The sequence below is a fragment of the Crinia signifera genome, chromosome 3 (assembly GCF_055691185.1).
Source record: "Crinia signifera chromosome 3, ASM5569118v1, whole genome shotgun sequence".
In the NCBI taxonomy this organism is placed as follows: domain Eukaryota; kingdom Metazoa; phylum Chordata; class Amphibia; order Anura; family Myobatrachidae; genus Crinia; species Crinia signifera.
Genome location: NC_139219.1, coordinates 237,600,336 through 237,619,996, shown reverse-complemented (window position 1 = coordinate 237,619,996; position 19,661 = coordinate 237,600,336). Strand labels below are relative to the sequence as shown.

Sequence of the window (19,661 nt, the reverse complement as noted above, 5' to 3'; positions counted from 1 at the left end):
TGTTAAAGATACAGCTCACTTATTTAAGTTCAGATTGGAAGAGTTCTTAGTGGATATATGATACAATTATAATACAATATATATAGGGGATAATTCTAATAAAGGGTATATCTTTGTGTTCTTAAAAAATGATGTGAGGTAATACTGGTTTTGAATTTATTTAAATATTGTCTAGTTAGCAGATATTCTGATTCAATTACATAAAGTGTTTCCATTGGGATTTGATGCTAGGAGTGTGAGCTCTAAAACTAAATGCTGGTAGTGTAGAAGTTGGAATTTAATAGTCATCATAAAATATACATTTTGGGTACTATATTTTTAACAAATTGTTTTATTGAGACTGTACTAGAAAGAAGTTACATGATTTGGTGGATTGAGATTTTTCATTTTAATAGCCATACACAAAAGTAAATTAGTCCAAACCTATTTTAAAATAAAATAAGAATTATTACTTTTCCCTCTATTTATTATCTCAATGGTAACTTCTGACAGGAAATAATATTGTTTACATTCAGTTTTTCAATGTGCTTATACAGGTAACACTGACATTGAACATTGACTGATTCTTTTTGATTGGTGATAATTAGATATTACATTGTTTAGCATAGTCATCGAAGTTTTGTTTCTGCAAATTAATTATGTCCAATAGAGGTGACTTTTTCATAATGTTGTCTATATGAATATTTTGTTTTCAGGCCCCTGTGGTAAAATAGCATAATTCCTGTCAATTTCTAAATCAGAAAACAAAAATAGCATACAATTACTAATTATGAGTGCACACTTACTGCTCTTGAGATGTACACCTAATAATCTTACATTTATGTCAGTTAATGGATAAATAATCTATAAAAGGCCATTGCATCTGTTCCTGTGCTCTGCTATCACTAATAGAACTGGATCACAGTGATCTAGTCATTGAACTACTGCCTATCTGTGACTGCGCTTGTCATTATAAGCTATCACAAACCAGTGTATCCACTCAGCTGAGCAAGGAAGTATCCATATACTGTTACCCCTGGAACGTCCAACAGGAGGCTGGTGCCCAGGGCATGAACTCCGGTTGCTCCTCCTAAACTATGCCCCAACATGCAATGGACAAGTCTCTTTGTACTCTACAATACATAGCAATATATACAGGGCCGTAACTAGGGCGGGGGGATGGGGGGTCACGCGCACCGGGCGCTGGAGGGAGGGGCGCTAGTGTGAGGTCCTGGCAGCGGGTTCGGGGACGGGCAGCGGGGTCCCGGGGACGAGCAGCGGGGGTCCGGGGACTGGTGGGTTAACTCCGGCTCCTAGCGCTGCCGGGCGGTGGGCGGGAAGCAGATTTTGAAAAGACTTGCCGGACGCTGATTGGCTGAATTCAGCCAATCAGCATCCGGCAAGTCTTTTCAAAGTCATCAGATACCGCCAGGCAGATAGCGCTAGGAGACGGAGTGAGTGAAGGCTGTCGCTACACCAGTCCCTGGACCCCTGGACGCTGCCTACCCCCGCTGGCTGCACACATGTATGTTGGCAGCGGGGGTCCAGGGACTGATGTAGCGGCAGCTTTCACTCACTCGTCACTCCATCTCCTAGTGCTATTTGTCTGGCGGCAGGAAGCGCTGATGATTTTGAAAAGACTTGTCGGACGCTGATTGGCTAAATTCAGCCAATCAGCGTCCGGCAAGTCTTTCCAAAATCTGCTTCCTGCCCTACGCCCGGCAGCGCTAGAAGCCGGAGTTAACCTACTCCTGTCCCCGGACCCCCGCTGCCTGTCCCCAAGGCAGTCATTTGGTGTGTGTGGGGGGGCAACCAAATGACTGCCGCCCTGGACCTCCAAAACTCCTAGTTTCGGCCCTGATATATATTCCTTCAGGTTTTCACAGATGGACTCACTCCACCTTTCACAATGTGTCTGCTTCCTATCTATACTGTATATATAAAAGGCTCACTACTTCTCACCTCTATGAGGTGAAGTACCGCTAGTGACCATTAGAAGCAGCTCAGCGGACTGAAATACTCCTTTGTGTGCTAAAAGATTCATAACAGAAAGTGAAAGCAATTTTTGCAGGGACACTGATCTGATTCAAACTTGCTGGATATGGAGAGAGGGAGCTGTGAAGACAGAGATTGGAGGTAGGAGCAGATAGGGAATGGGGGTGGGTTAAAGTAAAAACAGTCACAGGTCAAAGTGAAAGTGCATTGCAGAAGCCGTCATTTTGATGGGCTTTTAACTAGTACTATATAACTGTATAAAATAGTAGAAACCACGGGTAAAATTTAATAGGATGAGAAATTCAGACAGTGAGAGATTTGGTAAGAAATCTTCAGTTTTTTAAAGCGGCAATCATTTACACTGTAAACCAGTTTGATTTTGAAGTGTAAATGATTGCCGCTTTAAAAAAACTGGAGATTTCTTACCAAATCTCTCACTTTCTGAATCTCTCATCCTATAAAACTTCACCCTTGTAGCATATAAGGTATCCAAATAGGTGATTAATGTGTTGCAAAAAGAAAAATGACAGATCTCATAAATCAGTACCTTTTTAAAAGTTAAAACTAATGTCTACACTTAAAACTATACATATTACTGTGGTAATTAATTGCTAAGTCTATGAGCAATATGCCGTTTTGTAGTATTTATCATATACACTGAATTGTGCTACAGAGATTAATGAAAAGTCTCGATATCAGAATTCAGGGGGGCATATAGCTGGATCCCAATTACAACAGTAATAGATGGCACCAGCAATCAAAAAACTATTACGAACAAATATACAATATTTAAATAATTATGTGGAGAAGTATCTGGATTGCAAACTTAATTGCTATTAATAATAAATTCATAAGCCTGCTGAAATATAGAAAAAAATTATGACATCCATTAAATGTATGAATAACATATGCGGTCAGTTAATCTCCATAACCGCAATTTCTTCCAAAGTTAAAACTTTATAGTTTAGATGTATTAACCCCTTCACTGCTGAGGGTTTCTGCGCCCTTGTGCTGAGGGCATATTCCGACATTACTGTAGCTCTTGTCACATTCCAACATCAATATCACTGATTTTTGTTTTATACGGTAGCTGCACACTTTGTATTTTCAGAAAATACTATTAGTCCTTTTTATTTATTCTATCAATTTTTTTTAAACCCAAAATTAGTGGTTTTACTTTTACTTTGTCTTCTTGTTTCAGCAATAATTCACTGTACCAAAATAGTAAAACAGGGAGGCAAAATTATTACCATTAATCTATATACAACTGGCCTACATGCGAGGGTGGCCAGAAAACATCAGAGGGACCAAAATAAAATGTGAGAAACAGTTTTGTGGTCAGGTGAGACCAAAATAGAGCTCTGTGGCCCCAATTCATATTGCCACTGTATGTGTGGTGCAACCTAATATTTCCCATTCCTCAGAAAACACCATCTCAAAGGTGAGTTCGGTGGTGGTAAAAGCATGTTGAGGGGATGCTATTCTTCAGTGGGGACTGGGCATCTTTGGGTAGATGTATGAAGCAGTGATAAAGGAGGAGAAGTGATAAAGTACCTGGTACTTTATACTGGCCAATCAGCTCCTAACTGTTAAGTTATAGGCTGGGTTTAAAAAGGGAGAGTCAGGAACTGATTGGATGGTGATAAAGTACCAGGCACTTTATCACTTCTCCTCCCTTATCACTGCTTCATACATCTACCCCCTTGTTACAAATGAAGAACCGATGGATGGTAAAATACTGTATACAGGGAGATACTCTAGGGCAGATTTGTCAGAAACTTGCTGATGCCTGCATTGCACAGGTTATTACAGTGACCCCAATATGTCCCATCACTGTTACTCAAAAGCTAGAAATAGACGCAAAGAAAGCTTTTACATTGCCATAGCTGTCTCTGTCAAAGCAGTCATAGAAGTGGTGATATACCTACCACTGTATACTGGCTCATTTTATCCACTGGTCCATAGATACCTCTGAATCCTGGTGTACTGTAGGTCCCTCTCACCATTTTCAAATGTAGAAGTAACAAAGTTGTAGCTTTTTGATGGCCCTAACTTGAATACTCAAATGTTATTACTTGGAGGAACTGATCCCCGATGTAAGCTGCAAGCTGATGATGATGTTCTCTGACACCATCTGATTTGCCGAATGTGTATAAGCCATAGGGCCAGATTTATCAAGCTTCAAATAGTGGAAAAGTGATAAACAAACAGCCAATCAGCTTAACTGTCATTTTGCAAACCCCGTCTGCAACATGGCAGTTAGGAAATAATTGGCTGGCTGTTTATCACTCTTGATTTTATCACATTTTGAAGTTTGACACATCTGGCTCATATTCAGGTATTCAAAGACACTACTACTGTGATTTAATAGCAAGATCGTTGTGTACTAAACACTCTTTTGTAGCAAATATCCTACACTGTTTTGGAAAAGGAGCGCTGCTAATCAGCTGTGTTCTCTACCGGTGGAGGGGGGGCTGCCACTGGCTGTGTTGCCAGATGAGCTAACAGGCAATGGGACCAGCTCATGCAAATAAGTGAGGGCTTGACAGTGTATGTGCAAAACCCTGGCTTCTTTGGACTGCATCAGCTGCAGCACATAGAAGCCAGCTATTGTTGATGACCAGGTAGAAAGTGTGCTACAGGAAGCACACTCTCTGATAATGGTAGCCCGGACTGGCATTTGAAGAGCAAGGAACCATCTCCCACTGGGACTCCCTGTCCTGTAGTTGACTGTCAGGTAGAACCTCCAATAGGATGTCACTGCCAGTCACAATGTAGCCAATCCAGTCATGAAATCCTACTGGCTCACTGAGGTGGTTGATTTTACTGAGAGGGGTTTGCATTCCTTACTGCTGCTGATATAATAGTGTGTCTTGCTAGATTTTAATTTTACATACTCCAAGCACCTTGGGTACTTTCTGGTATTTACATTAATGTCTATGAGTTATGATCATAGTTAAGGCACAACTCATGTCATATTTCTGGTAATCTGCTCCTGTTACTTGGATGGGGAGGAAGTTGCATTTGCTGGCTACAGTATGCTTCTCATACAGTTGGTATCATTTCATATTAATTAGCAAGTGCACATTTTTTTTATCCAGATGCGTTCTACATTTGTATTTATAACCAACTCTAAATGAGATCCTAAATATCATGCTGATTAACATGCCTACCAGACAATGTAGTAAATTGTACAAGATTTCTCTGACATGTTCTTAACACTTAACGAGATACATGGCCTTGTTACTAGTAAATAATACAGAAAAGGCTTATTTGGAAATCCTGGAAAATCCTCTTGTGGGAATACGTCTAGACAGGACAAAGTCTGTAAGAAAAAAAAAACAATATAATTAAAAGGTGTTTAAAAAGGCTTAACAATGAATAAAAGAAACAGTTTTTATGGTAATTGTAGAAAAAATATAATGTGGCAATAGGGGCAGTGTGCTACAAAGGAAATAGGGTGTTTTATTTGCTAAGCCCAGGAAAACCATGCATTTGGTGGACAGGAAAAGTGTGTCTTGCCTACTTGTTTTCACTGCAGTTCTCCTCTTCAGTCTGGTACAGCTAAAAGCATGTGATTAATCAACCAGAGCAGCTTTGCAGAGCTCCCTTTTGACTGTGGCTTAAGGTCCATACACACTGGGCGACTATCCCCAGCGTGTATGGACAGCGATAATGTCAATCATCGCTGCGGGGAAAGCCGCTCAGTGCATACACACTGAGCGGCTTTCCCCCTGCCCGGAGCCGACGGAGGGGAGAGGACGGCTTTGCATAGCGCAGATCTATGCAAAGCTGTCCTGAAAGCCGCTCATCTGCTGGTATAACCAGCAGATGAACGGCTTTCCCGGCGATGATGCGGGAGCGCGCAGCAGCGCTCCCCGCTTATCGCCGGGCAATGGGCGGCTTTGAGCAGTAGTTCCCAAATTGTGTGCCTAGGTACCCTGGGGTGCCACGTGGCTTTTGCAGGAGCATTCCATGGGTGTTCCCATGAGAACGATGGGTGTTCTCATGGTAATGTGGCAGTGACGCGCGTGTGGGGGACGGGTAGGTGACATCACAGGATGTCAGCTGCCCGCCCATATCCACGCCAGCGTGCACGCAAATGTAAGTGACTGAAAAGTCACTTTTATAGGCGTGCACGCTAAACATCATTCGATGGTCGGTGACCATCGAAAGATGTGGGCGGGTACCCGAGCCATGTGAATGGATGTTCATGCAAAGCATCCATTCGCAGCTGTTCGGGCGAAGCCGCACTTTGACAGGGCGGCAGGGGGCGGTCGTTCGCCGGGCGGGGTTTGGAATCAACCTGAATAACCCCCATTATGTGGTTAACATTAGGGATGACACCCCCCCCCCCCCCCCCGAATTTACCTGATCCGAGGCGTTCTCTAGTCGTTTGCGTTCATCCCGCCAATAATCCGTTCCGAAAACAAGACCAATACGTCATCAACTCGTGTCAGATTCTCGCGAGACCGCTACACTATAAATCCCGGCTTCCGGCGCCTGAACCTGGACTTGTGATTAACGTACGATAGGGACAGGCAGACATGGGACTGTGAGAGGGTGACCAGTCTGACCTGATAGCAATATGTCTGGTGTGTGTGTATGATGGTATTAGGCAGGGACTTTGTGATAGCGATGTATGTATAGCAATCATGGCCAGCTTTGCCCATGATTGGAAACCTGCTGGGGGGGGGGGGATGATTTATGCATTGAGGGGGCTGCTAGTGCTACAGAGGGGGCTGCATTATTTTAATAAATAAAAAATGAAAAGCAAACAAAAACGTTTTTTTTAATTACTGCTGCCAGTGCCCAGCAGTGGCGGATTCAGGGGGGGGGGGGCACCCGGGCATGTGCCCTCTGTCATTCATTTTGTAGATGAGGACCAGAGCTTTCCAACGAGCCCAGCCCCATGTCTCTAGCCCCCCGGGAACCAGAGATATCGCCTGGCAAAGCTGTAACATTTTTTCCCCATAGGATAATATGGGACCCGTCAATTCCGACCCCCACCCGGTTCCGGCGGCTGCCAGTTCCCCCCCTGGCATCACAGGAGCTTGTGGTTGATGTCATTCAATTCAAATCGCTGGGCCTTCAATATGATACCAGGATGGTCCATATCGGTCAATCGGTTCCAGAGATATAGCATGTAAATATTTTTTTTTATTTTTTAAATGTAATTTCATGGCTGTTCATGTTCTTTGAGGGCAGATTACTCTGGAACCAAATGTTCCAGTTTCACTGGACCAAAATCATTCAAAGCCCACTCAAAAGTTCTTCAATATGATACTTGTCTCATGTAAATGGGTCAGTTAGTTCTGAAGATATAGCCGGTTAAATGAGATAACTGGTTAAAGGGGGGGAGGGGTGGTTTTCTCTCCCCCTCACACCAGAAAATGCAGGGACTAGGCTGGTGTAAAAGGTGCCAACCTGGGAATGCATTTTCTGGTGTGAAATGGGTATTATTTCAAATAGCTGGGACCTGCAGTGCTCGGAATACAGCCAGGCTCTGCCACTGTCAGTGGCTATCACTTCTGCCTGGCGGCCAGGGGCTGGCTGGCAACTTTTAGCCTAGGGGGCAAGTCCAGAGCACTGGCCCATAATCAGCCAAGTCACCGTCGGAAGGAATGCTTTTGCGCGCCGTAGGCGCGCCGAAAAATTAGGGACGTGGCCTATCATAAGGGGCGTTGCCTGTACCATGATTGTATTGTGTACCTGCAGATTGCACATTTTAGCGAACCTTGTAATACCCATTACACATAAAGCCACATGCCGTAATGCCAATTACACATTATGCTGAACACCATGATGCCAGTTACACATTACGCCCAACACTGCGATGCTAATTACTCAATACACCGCACACTGTGATGCTAATTACACATTATGCTGCACACCTTGATGCCCATTACACCCCATACTGTGATGGCAATTACCCAATGCTCCCCACACCGTAATGTCCATTACGCCCCATACCATGATGCCCATTACACCGCACAATGTGATGTCCACAGTGCCAGATATGCCCCCACAGTGCAAGATATTCCGCCACAGTACCAAATACACATATGCCCCCACAGTGCCAGACACAAATGCCGCCACAGTGCCAGATATTCTGCCACAGTGCCAAATACGCATATTCCTCCACAGTGCCAGATATGCCCCCAGAGTGCCAGAGACACATATGCCCCCACAGTGCCAGAGACATATATGCCCCCACAGTGCCAGAGACACATATTCCCCCACAGTGCCAAAGACACATATGCCCCCACAGTGCCAGATATGCCCCCACAGTGCCAGAGACACATATGCCCCCACAGTGCCAGAGACACATATGCCCCCTCAGTGCCAGAGACACATATTCCCCCACAGTGCCAAAGACACATATGCCCCCACAGTGCCAGATATGCCCCCACAGTGCCAGAGACACATATGCCCCCACAGTGCCAGAGACACATATGCCCCCACAGTGCCAAATACACATATGCCCCCACAGTGCCAGACACATATGCCCCCACAGTGCCAGATACACATATGTCCCCACAGTGCCAGATACACATATGCCCCCACAGTGCCAGATACACATATGCCCCCACAGTGCCAGATATGCCCCCACAGTGCCAAATACACATATGCCCCACAGTGCCAGATACACATATGCCCCCACAGTGCCAAATACACATATGCCCCCAAAGTGCCAGATACACATATGCCCCCACAGTGCCAGATACACATATGCCCCACTGTGCCAGATACACATATGCCCCCACAGTGCCAGATACACATATGCCCCCACAGTGCCAAATACATATATGCCCCCACAGTGCCAGATATGCCCCCCACAGTGCCAGATACACATATGCCCCCACACAGTGCCAGATATGCCCCCACACAGTGCCAGATATGCCCCCACACAGTGCCAGATATGCCCCCACACAGTGCCAGATATGCCCCCACAGTGACAGAAACACATATGCTGGGGTGAGGGAGGGGGGGGGGAGAGCGCTTACCCACTCGCTAGCTGCGGGCCGTGCTGCGGCTGGATCAGCTTCTCCAGCCCTCCTGCGCTGGCCGCGGCTTCCAGAACACGGCCGCGGCTACAGGAAAATGGCCGCCGGCCTCCTGCACTGAGAACATGTCCTCAGTGCAGGGGGCCGGCGGCCATTTTCCTGTAGCCGCGGCCGTGTTCTGTAAGCCGCGGCCAGTGCAGGAGGGCTGGAGAAGCTGATCCAGCCGCAGCACGGCCCGCAGTCAGTGGGTGGGTAAGCGGCCCGGGGGGCATATGGCACTCTGCCCCCCGGCCCAGCCCGCCCCTGCTGGCGGCGGCTGTCCCCCATTTACCACGAGCATGTATTCCCCATTGGCAATGAGCATGTAATCCCACATGGCAACAAGCATGGAACCTCTGGCAATGAGCATGGAACCCTTGGCAATGAGCATGTAGATAAGCAGCACTTACTGTATGTAGCATAATTTGTAATAGGCATTATGGTGTTTGGCATAATACATAATGGACATCATGCCGTGTAACTTAAAGTGCAATGGACATTATGGTGTAAATGTTTAATGCGCGCCTTTGTTGGACAATGTCCCTGTTTATGAAGCGTATTGTGAATTTTGTCTTAATCTGTGTGGCATTATGTGAATTCTGGCTCAATCCGTGTGGCATTATGTGAATTTTGTCTCAATCCGTGTGGCATTATGTGAATTTTGGCTCAATACGTGTGGCATTATGTGAATTTTGGCTCAATCCATGTGGCATTATATGAATTTTGGCTCAATCCATATGGCATCTTATGAATTTGGCTCAATCCGTGTGGCATTATGTGAATTTTGGCTCAATCCGTGTGTTATTATGTAAATTTTGGCTCAATCCGTGTGGCATTATGTGAATTTTGACACAATCCATGTGGCATTGTTTGAATTTTGGCTCATTCCATTTGGCATCATGTGTAAGGGGCAAGTATAATGGGGTCTAGTATTTTGTAGCATAATGTGTAGAAGTTGTATATGGTGTTGTACACTACACTCAAGGACATGCTCCCCGTTGAGTGGCCACACCCCCTTTTCCAGAGCGCGCCTTAGGCGCGCGCACAACTACATCCTTCACTTTTGTTGCCATGGTGGGCCTATTTTTAAACCCATTGCCACCCTCTCTCTGCCGCTCTCTTAGCATGTACACTGGCACCACTAACACTGGCCCTCCCCCACCTAAACCCTCTTTTATCATGGTGCCCCCCCCCCTGTCATTTTATCCTGGATCCGCCCCTGGTGCCCAGTATAAGTCCAGGGTGCCCGCATGTGTGCTGCACACGTCCAGGGGTGCCCGCATGTGTGCTGCATCCTTCCAGGGGTGCCCAGATGTGTGCTGTATCTGTCCAGGGGTGCCCACATGTGTGCTGTATTAGTCCAGGGGTGCCCCCATGTGTACTGTATCGGTCCAGGGGTGCCCCCATGTGTCCCATATCAGTCCAGGGGTGCCCACATGTTTGCCATATAATTCTATGGGTTCCCCCATGTGTGCCGTATAATTCCATGGGTGTCCCCATGTGTGCCGTATAATTCCATGGGTGCCCCCATGTGTGCCGTGTAATTCCATGGATGCCCCCATGTGTGCCGTATAATTCTATGGGTGCCCCCATGTGTCCCGTATTAGTCCAGGGTTGCCCGCATGACTGCCATATAATTCCATGGGTGCCCCCATGTGTCCTGTATAAGTCCTGGGGTGCCTGCATGTGTGCTGTATAATTCCAGGTGGTGTTTTTTTAGTTTTTTTTACTGCAAGGGCTGTTAAATGCGCTGTAGTCCAGGGGTGAGCCAAGAGTGCTGTATAATTCATGGCGTGTTGCTAAGTCTGCCGTATAATTCCAGGTGTGCTGCTCCTTTTTTTTAATTAAAAGAATACAAATTTTTCTTTTTACTACAGGAATTTCATGCCTGCCGCCATGTGTGCTGTATCAGTCCAGGGGTGCCGCCATCTGTGCCGTATAATTCCATGTGTGCTGTATCAGGTCAGGGATGCCCGCATGTATGACGCATAATTCCTGGGGTGAGCCAAGTGTGTCATATTATTCATGGGTTGCTGCAAAGTCTGCTGTATAATTCATGGGGTGCTGCTAAGTGTGCCATCACAGTCCAGGGGTGATGCTAAGTGTGCTGTATACTTTATGGGGTGCTGCTAAGTCTGCTGTATCAATTCAGGGGTGCTGCCATTTTTTTATTTAAAGAATAACTTTTTACTGCAGGAGTGTCACTATGGGCCTTATTCTGATCGGTGCGGATATTCCCGCATGCGGACGGGCCGCCGATGTTGATCGTCTGCGCATGTGCAGAGGTCACTCTGCGCATGTGCAGGCGATTTCGCCGCACGGATTCTTTATACGCCGCACAGGGGGCGTAGAGGGGCGTGAGGGGCTACTTAGCCTCATTACCCTATGCATACGCCCCGCGTTTCATGGGCGTTCCCATGCAAACGCGGGGCGTATGCATGGTAATGAGGCCGTGACGTGTGGGTACGGGGCGGGCATCTGACATCGCCGGATGTCAGCTGCCCGCCCCCATACATGATTTCACACGGACAAGTGTCCGTGTGGTCTTGTGTTGCGGGACCTGGTGGAGCGTGCGGCCCTGCATTCGATGTTCGGCGACCATCGAATGCAGGGGCTGCTCCCAAGACGGAGGAGGCGTATCCCCGTCCAATTTCATGCGGATCGCCACATATCCGCGTACGGACGGCAGGTGGCGATCCGTATGGAAGGCGGGGATTCGCCTGCACGGTTGCGGCCGCATATTCTGATCGGGCCGCACCGATCAGAATAAGGCCCTATGTGTGCCGTATAATTCCATGTGTGCTGTGTCAGTCCAGGGGTTCAGTCATCTGTGCCGTATAATACAATGTGTGCCGTCATGTGTGCTGTATCAGGTCAGGGGTGCCACCATCTGTGCCGTATAATTCCTGGGGTAAGCCAAGTCTGCCGTATAATTCATGGGGTACTACCAAGTGTGCTGTATTAGTCCAGGGGTAATGCTAAGTGTGCCCTATCAGTCCAGGGGTGCTATTAATTATGCCCTATCAGTCTAGTGTTTGTGCTGCCCACTTTTATTGCTTATCATAATTATCCAACTACTTTGGTGCAACCTTTTGGCCTAAAAACAATATTGTGAGGTGTTCAGAATAGACTGGAAATGAGTGGAAATTAATGTTATTGAGGTTAATAAAAATTCTGCGATTTTAGCAGTTTTTATGCTTTTAAAAAAAAAAATAAAAACCCAAAACGTTTAGGGGGTGTTTTGGCAAAACCCATTAGAACCCAAAACCTGAAGGTAATCAGAACCCAAAATGCGAAAAGTGGCCGGTGCACATCCCTAGTTAACATTGAAGTACTGTACTATAGATGAGTCAGTCATGGTAAAATGCAACTATGCATCATCATACAGCTTAGTGACCCGGAACTCCTATTTTAAACGTATCTCTTTATTTTCCATGCAAAAGTGAGCACAGTGTACATATCCTGTTTTATCCAATCAGATTTGAATTCTGATACATAGGTTTTGATGTCACAGGGGCATGTCAAATAATGTGTAGAAGATATGGTTGTCTGCCGTAGTCCTTACAACACAGCTGTGATGTCACGACAGGCTGCATTTTAAAACATGCAAAGTCAGAAGGGGGGTTACAGGGGTCCATGCATATCTATAATGGATGCAGTGTGCGCAGCGCACACAGAGCCCTGAGTCCTAGGGGTGCCCACGCAACGCACACTGCACCAATTTTTATAATACTTCCCATCTGGAGTGCAGAGGCAATGGTATGAGTGCTGCCAAAATCGCTGGAAAAATGGTACGGCAATAGTAGGGTCGGAGTGTTCTAGTGCTCAGACCGTACGGGTCATAAGAAAGAAAAGAAAAACACATCTATACTGTAGTTGTAATTATTACATATTGCAATGAAGGATAAACCTTTAGTGAATACATAAGGAAAATAAAGCAGACAAGAAAATTGGATTCAACAGTATTAAAAAATAAAGATCTTCACCTAAGTAAGTAACTATTTTAAGCAATGTGGTATTGCAAGTAGAAGCATGGATAATGGTATATTTTGCACTTATATACATATTGCAGTCCTGCTTCTAAAGAGAATTGCTTGCCGGTTTAAAGGGGTTTTTAATGGTTAGGAAAATCCATGACACTTTTATGAAGATTCATTTTCCTTATCGATGACATTATATGCTCCAAGGCTACGTTTATTCTAACATAAAAATACATCTTGTTTCAAGGTCATATTACACACAGACTAAAATATAGTATGACTAATGCGGCCCATTTTATCACAGAACAATTGGCTTTATATACCATTAGAAACACTTTACATTTCAGCAAACAATGATGGTGGTGATCCCAATCCACGCTTTTAAAATTGTATTAAATAATATTATGACAAAATCTGAGATTCAATCAGAGGGGAACCTGACAAGTGCTGGAAAGGGTTTTTTATACAGGGAAACTCAGACTAGTCTTTAGCTTTGTTTTTGTATGAGTGCTCAGAAAGTGCTTGAGGCTGTGTTTCGATGGTATGCCAATGGGCAAGCCTTAAGTGAATCCACAACAGCATTAGCCGACACAAGAAGGCCAGCACAGAGAAGGCCCTGAGGCGATTCAATTCTGTTTCCTTCCAGAAAATAAGGTTATTCTAATCCACAAAGTAGAATGATCATTTCAACATAAAGAAGGATGATATAAGCTAGCTATTTCTGGTCATCCAGCACTGAATACCAATATGTAAATTATTTAAATATAGAGGAAGAGGAAAGGGTTAATTAGATGAGTCCTCTAGGAACCTGTTAAAGGTCATGACTGAAAGTAATGCCTGCAGAAACACAGCGGAGTGTCAGAATGAGCAAGATTCCTATTGCCCTTTTATTGATCTTTCCTAAGGGAGTTACTAAATTGAGAATTCGGTCAGTAGTAAGAGGCAGCTCCTTGCTCAGGAAGCTGACAATACACCCATTTATCATTGCAACGTGACTGAGGGTGTATATCAGATTGTTTAGAGATGGTTATCAGAAATGTCTTTCCATTTTGTGTTTGGTGCGAATTGTCTCTTACAACTTTTCTGTTGTAATTCAGAATGGTTTCTCACTATGAGAAAGTATTAAATACTGTATGGTTTTTTATGCTTAGGTGTATGTGGGGAATTCAATTACTGTAGCTTATTGATCCTTGGGGGTAATACAATTGTCCCAGAAAGCCTACATTATAGGGGATTTTCTTGCACCTGCCTAGAGACAAGTGTGAGAAAATCACCAATAAGTGCAATCTTCTTACTGCCATGATCATGAAAAAAACATGGATAAGGGAGCTTATCCCAGAACCACGTGTTTTCACCTAAAAATTGAACAATTTTCAAAAAAGAAAACAAGCTAAAATTGATTTGCCCGATAAAACCATTTGGCAAAGAAAAATCACAGTAACATTCTGTTTTCTTCTAACTAAAAATGACTGGAAGCAATTGCATTGCCCCCTATGTATTTAAAAGTCATGGAAGTGTTAGAATTATTTAAGTCCATATCATGGCAGACTTTTTCATTTTAAATGAGAATTGCCTAGCTTTGTTGTGAAGGGACAGTGCTTGCGTGCACATCCCAGGCATATTGAAGGTGTCCCATTTTCAGAAAGACTTCTAAGATTCACACAATGGACACATAGGCAGTGTCAGTTACTGGAGTGTGTCAGGGAAGGGAGAGGGATCATGGGACCTCTTGCCTCTGGAAATTATCAACTATGGCTATGTGATAACACCCCATTACCATGCCATTGTAGTCCTTACTAGAAGTGCAATCAAAATGTGTACACTTATGCATTGTCTATTTGTGAAGAGTAGGAATTGTGCAGTATGATACGCTCTATCCAACATACACATCTATCCAGTGTAATACAAAGAAAGCCAAGTAAATACAGACTCTCCATGTAATCAGAGGTTTATATTACAAACTAGTCCTTCACTGTATCAAAAAATGGTGTAGGCTTAAATGGTTTTATATACCCCTTTCACAATGAACAAATAACCCATGTCCGACCCGGGTCCGGCAACCTGGCAATCCGACCAAGGTTAAAAGAAGGGTTTTACTTGGGTCAAACCTGGGTTGCTGTGCAGTGGGAACGGGTAACCTTGGTGGAGCATTAACTACATTTGCTGCTTTAGTTCTCTGATATTTTTTGTTATTTTCCACAATCATGCTAATGTTGGTGTAGGAATGCACAACACACAATTTCTGCATATCTAAAAAACTGTAACTGTAACGAGGTGACTTAAAGTACACAAATTTGTATTACACAAGCTGAAAGCATGTACTACTATAAAAAAGCCTTTACAGATGTATTACAAATGAGTATAGATAATAGCATACTCATGTAATTGAGCAGCAGAAACTATAAAATGAAATTAATGAGAAGATATATTGTAAAAATGTCAACACAACATAAGCTATTGCCCATACTATACAATTAGGTGTTGGAGCAACACAATAAGTACCATATATACTCAAGTATAAGCCTACTTTTTCATAAAAAAATTTATGCTGAAAAAGCCCCCTCGGCTTATACTCGAGTGAGGGTTCCACTTGAGTCAATAAAGTTTTCCCAGTTTTTTGTTGTAAAATTAGGTGCCACGGCTTATATTCGGGTCGACTTATACTCGAGTATATACGGGTAATTACAAAGCAAATATCCACATTCTAGCTTGACCTTTAAAAATCTGAATAAATACACTTTTTTGGTAGGTATAGGGTAACCTTTGAAGATCAATCTTTGATGACATTAATTTACAATTTTCTAGAAGATTAGGCATTTAATTATGTGTTAAATGGCTATGGTTGGCATGGATTTGGCAGCTAATGGGGCATAAAAAATTTATGGCATCACATATGGTAGAATGTAAATAAAAAGTGAAAATGTGAAGAAATAAGTTTTATTCCTTATACTATACCCACCAGTTATGTCCATGTCCATTGCTGTCTCCTTACTATTATTCACATAATAATGATTTTGTAACCAATACTGCCATGAAATTAACAAAGAAGAGCACAGAGTTCTTTTAAGTAAATATTATTGGTTTCTGTGAGGTGAACTCAAATTATGACTAGATGGCAATAATTGAGGTATAAGACGTCCCACAAAAAATATTCTCTGTGGGAATTGACTGTTTCTCATACTTGCCTACCATCCAGAAAGCTGCGGGAGACTAACAATTGCTGTGGAACCCCCGCAAGTGTACACAGTGCCCTGCTCCCTTGTAATAATGGGCCAGATGCACTAAGCTTCAAAAGTGATAAAATGGAGAGTGATAAACAACAAACCAATCAGCTCCTGCCTGACATTTTTCAAACACATTCTGTGAAATGGAATTTAGGAGCTGATTGGCTGGCTGTTTATCACTCTCCATTTTATCACGCTTTGAAGCTTAGGGTATCTGGCCAAATGTATGAGAACCATTGCAATCATGAAGCTGCGGGAAGGGGGTTCGGCTAAATGACTGGAAGCCCATACTCTAGCTTTGCCCCTTCATCTCAGACCTGTGAATTGCAGGTGTTTCCCTGTGTAGGGGTGCTGCCTAATCAGGAGCCACCCAATTGGTCTGCAGTGTCTCCTCTCCAGGCTTAAAAAGGAGGAAAGCATGATGCTACTTCAGGGCTTAAATACTATCTGGGGTGATGCAGCGACTTTCAGTAATACATGATAGAGGCAGATGAACAGTTTGCAGCAGTGCTAAGTGTGGAGAAGTGAGCCAGTGTAGAAGTTGCCCAGGGCCACCAAATACCTTTTGTAGTAACATTTATTAAGTGCATGATTCTTTGCAGTTTTAGGTAGCAGTTGATTGACTGCCATGGTCAGTACCTTCACTGGCTCACTTCTTTGCTCTACTGCAGGGGTGGGGAACCTTTTTTGTGCCAAGGGCCAATTGTATGGTGGAAAAAACTTTCGGAAACCATATGTAAAAAATTCTCTTACAAATTGACTTGCTGCAGCCGTCCCACGCTCCGGTGGCTGCCGCTGAATAGGACTGACAGTCTTCGGTTGCTGTTGATTAAGAGGAATCTCGCAAGAACTACCGACCTCTCGCAAGAAGTCCCCTGTACTTGACTCCCGGCAAAGCCGCCGGGTGGGTAGGAGGGCCACTAAGACCAGCTACGGGGGCCGCATAAGGCCCCAGGGCCTGAGGTTCCCTACCACTGCTCTACTGCTTCATACAATTACCCCTCAGTGGGGCAGATGTATTAAGCCTTAACAAGAGATAAATCCAAGGGTGATAAGGAGAGATAAAAGTCCGGCCAATCACCCGCTAACTGCCATGTTACAGGCTGTGTTTGAAAAAACTCAGTAAGGAGCTGATTGGCTGGATGTTTATCTCTCCTTATCACCCTAGCATTTATCTCTTGTTGAGGCTTAATATATCGCCGGTGCACACTCCCATCGCGGGCAATATGGTCGCTTAGCGACCATATTTCCCGTGATATTACACAAAATTGCCCCCATGTGTACACACCTTTATTCTGTAAAAACTAAATCCATTTTCTGATTTGCTTTACAATTCACTTATTGCATATAAAAAATATAGCAAAGCTGTAAAGGGTTTAAAAAAATCAGACACTCACTGCTGTTTGCTTATGTGAGTACATATACTAAAGGTACATGTGAATGTTGTTTAGTTGTTGCAGTGGCGTAGATGACAATGTTTGCTCTTGGTCACTCCGTCATTGCTCCCGTCTTGTTGCTATGGTAACTGTGATTAGCGCAAGTGAGTGGAAATCATAACTAGTGTTTGGTAACCAGATAGAAGTATACAAACACTGACCCACCATGTACACAAGCTAAAGTAATCATTGACTTACATCCTGCAATAAAAAGCACACAGGGAATGTTTACTTTTAGAGCAGCATATAACCTGCACGCAACCTCTGCTCATCTCACAAAATACAGTGGCCCTATTGAGGGAAAATAAAGCATTAGATGAACTTTCTAATGCTTTTTTTTTTTTTTTCATAAGGAACCTTTGGAGATCCTCAACTACTGGATATCAAATGTTTTTCATTTTTTGGGGGTACCTGTGGAAAATATTTTAGGGGTCTATTAAATATACTATAGCATCTTAACCAGCTTTTTACTTTTCTTTTGTCCACATGTACAGTGGGTATATCACTGACTGCTGTACTGCCATGGTTAGGGACAGTACTGTAGTATTCACATGGCACAGGTAAAAGCTGGGGCCTTGAAAAGAAGATACTGTACTACGCAGTAGCAGTCACAGTCACAGAACATTATGGGCCAGATTCTCTAAGCTTCAAAAGTGATAAAATGGAGAGTGATAAACAGCCAGCCAATCATCTCCTACCTGCCATGTCACAGACAAATGTCAGACAGGAGCTGATTGGCTTGCTGTTTATCACTCTCCATTTTATCACTTTTGAAGCTTAGAGAATCTGGCCCCTTATCTGCTAATTACTGAATATGCTAATAAGTACAGTAATTGCTGGGCAATTACTGGTGGCACAATGGCATGCGCAGAAAAGTTATTACTGTGCAGAATGGGGCAGATGTATTAAGCCTTAACAATAGATAAATGCAAGAGCAATAAGGAGAGATGAATGTCCAGCCAATCAGCTCCTTACTGTTTTCTTCAAACACAGCCTGTAACTTGATAGTTAGCAGGTGATTGGCTGGACGTTTATCTCTCCTTATCACCCTTGCATGTATCTCTTGTTAAGGCTTAATACATCTGCCCCAATGTTTTTTAATAATGCTGATATAGGAGTATAGGCATGATTCAGATCATAGTTGTAGGCTATGTTTTCATCATTGAGAGACAATCATTGGTCTGCGCATGCGTCGCTGCCACAATGTGCACTCACGGTGATTGAATAGTGATTTCACTCGCAACGAGGATTCATTTGCAAGCTGCTATAATGTGGGTGGTAATGTGGAGTGGCTGCAAAAATTGTAGGCAAAGGTATATTAAACAGTAGCCTTCCGTGCATTCATTGCCATTCAACAAAGACTTTGGGACAACATGTACAGTATCTGAGCTTAGAACTCTGCGTTGGTGAATGACCAATGATTTTCTGAGTATCATGCAGTGATGGATGCCTATATGGTAACAGATTGTACCTATAGGTTGCAGGAATGCAGCCCCAGTAAAACCCACCACCCTGCTCAGTGGCGCTAAATCAACCAATGAGGAGAAAGTAAAACTCCATTTAATCAATAAAATAGATGTAAAAACAATATCGGACAGTGAACTAGTAATCAGTAATGCAAAACCATAAATTCCACTGTCGGTGGTGTATTGTGGACATTGCTACTATATACTATCCATCCACCACCGATCACCCTAACCAGCTGACCATGTTTTACAACCTTGTATACTGGACTTAGAGGTACGCTGCTATACCTATACCACCACCGCACTTGTTTGAGTACACATTGCTGCTATGCATTCTAAATTAGACAAAACCCTCTAACAGCTATTGTGGTAACTATAACACCCTGGGTTCCTCCAGAAATCCCAGGAACTTTTCATTTGTGCATACAGTAAAGGTGTGTACCCACGGTACGATTTATGTTCCGTATGATATTGTTTACGATTTCCCAGGAAAGTCCCAGTGGTCAAAAGCATAAGATTTGTGCTTAAAATAACG

The 19,661-nt window shown here is 43.8% G+C and overlaps 1 protein-coding gene across 5 annotated transcripts in view; it reads left to right on the top strand.

The window, feature by feature from the left end:
- Positions 1-19,661, top strand: part of KCNMB2 (potassium calcium-activated channel subfamily M regulatory beta subunit 2) — a 521,316-nt gene that overhangs the window by 395,814 nt on the left and 105,841 nt on the right. The window contains exon 2 of one of the 5 annotated variants that reach the window (XM_083177722.1): positions 10,898-11,020. The exons of the other annotated variants lie outside the window; for them this stretch is intronic. The gene's annotated coding sequence lies outside the window, so the exon portion shown is untranslated. The remainder of the gene's footprint in view (positions 1-10,897; positions 11,021-19,661) is intronic. 5 annotated transcript variants of the gene reach the window in all.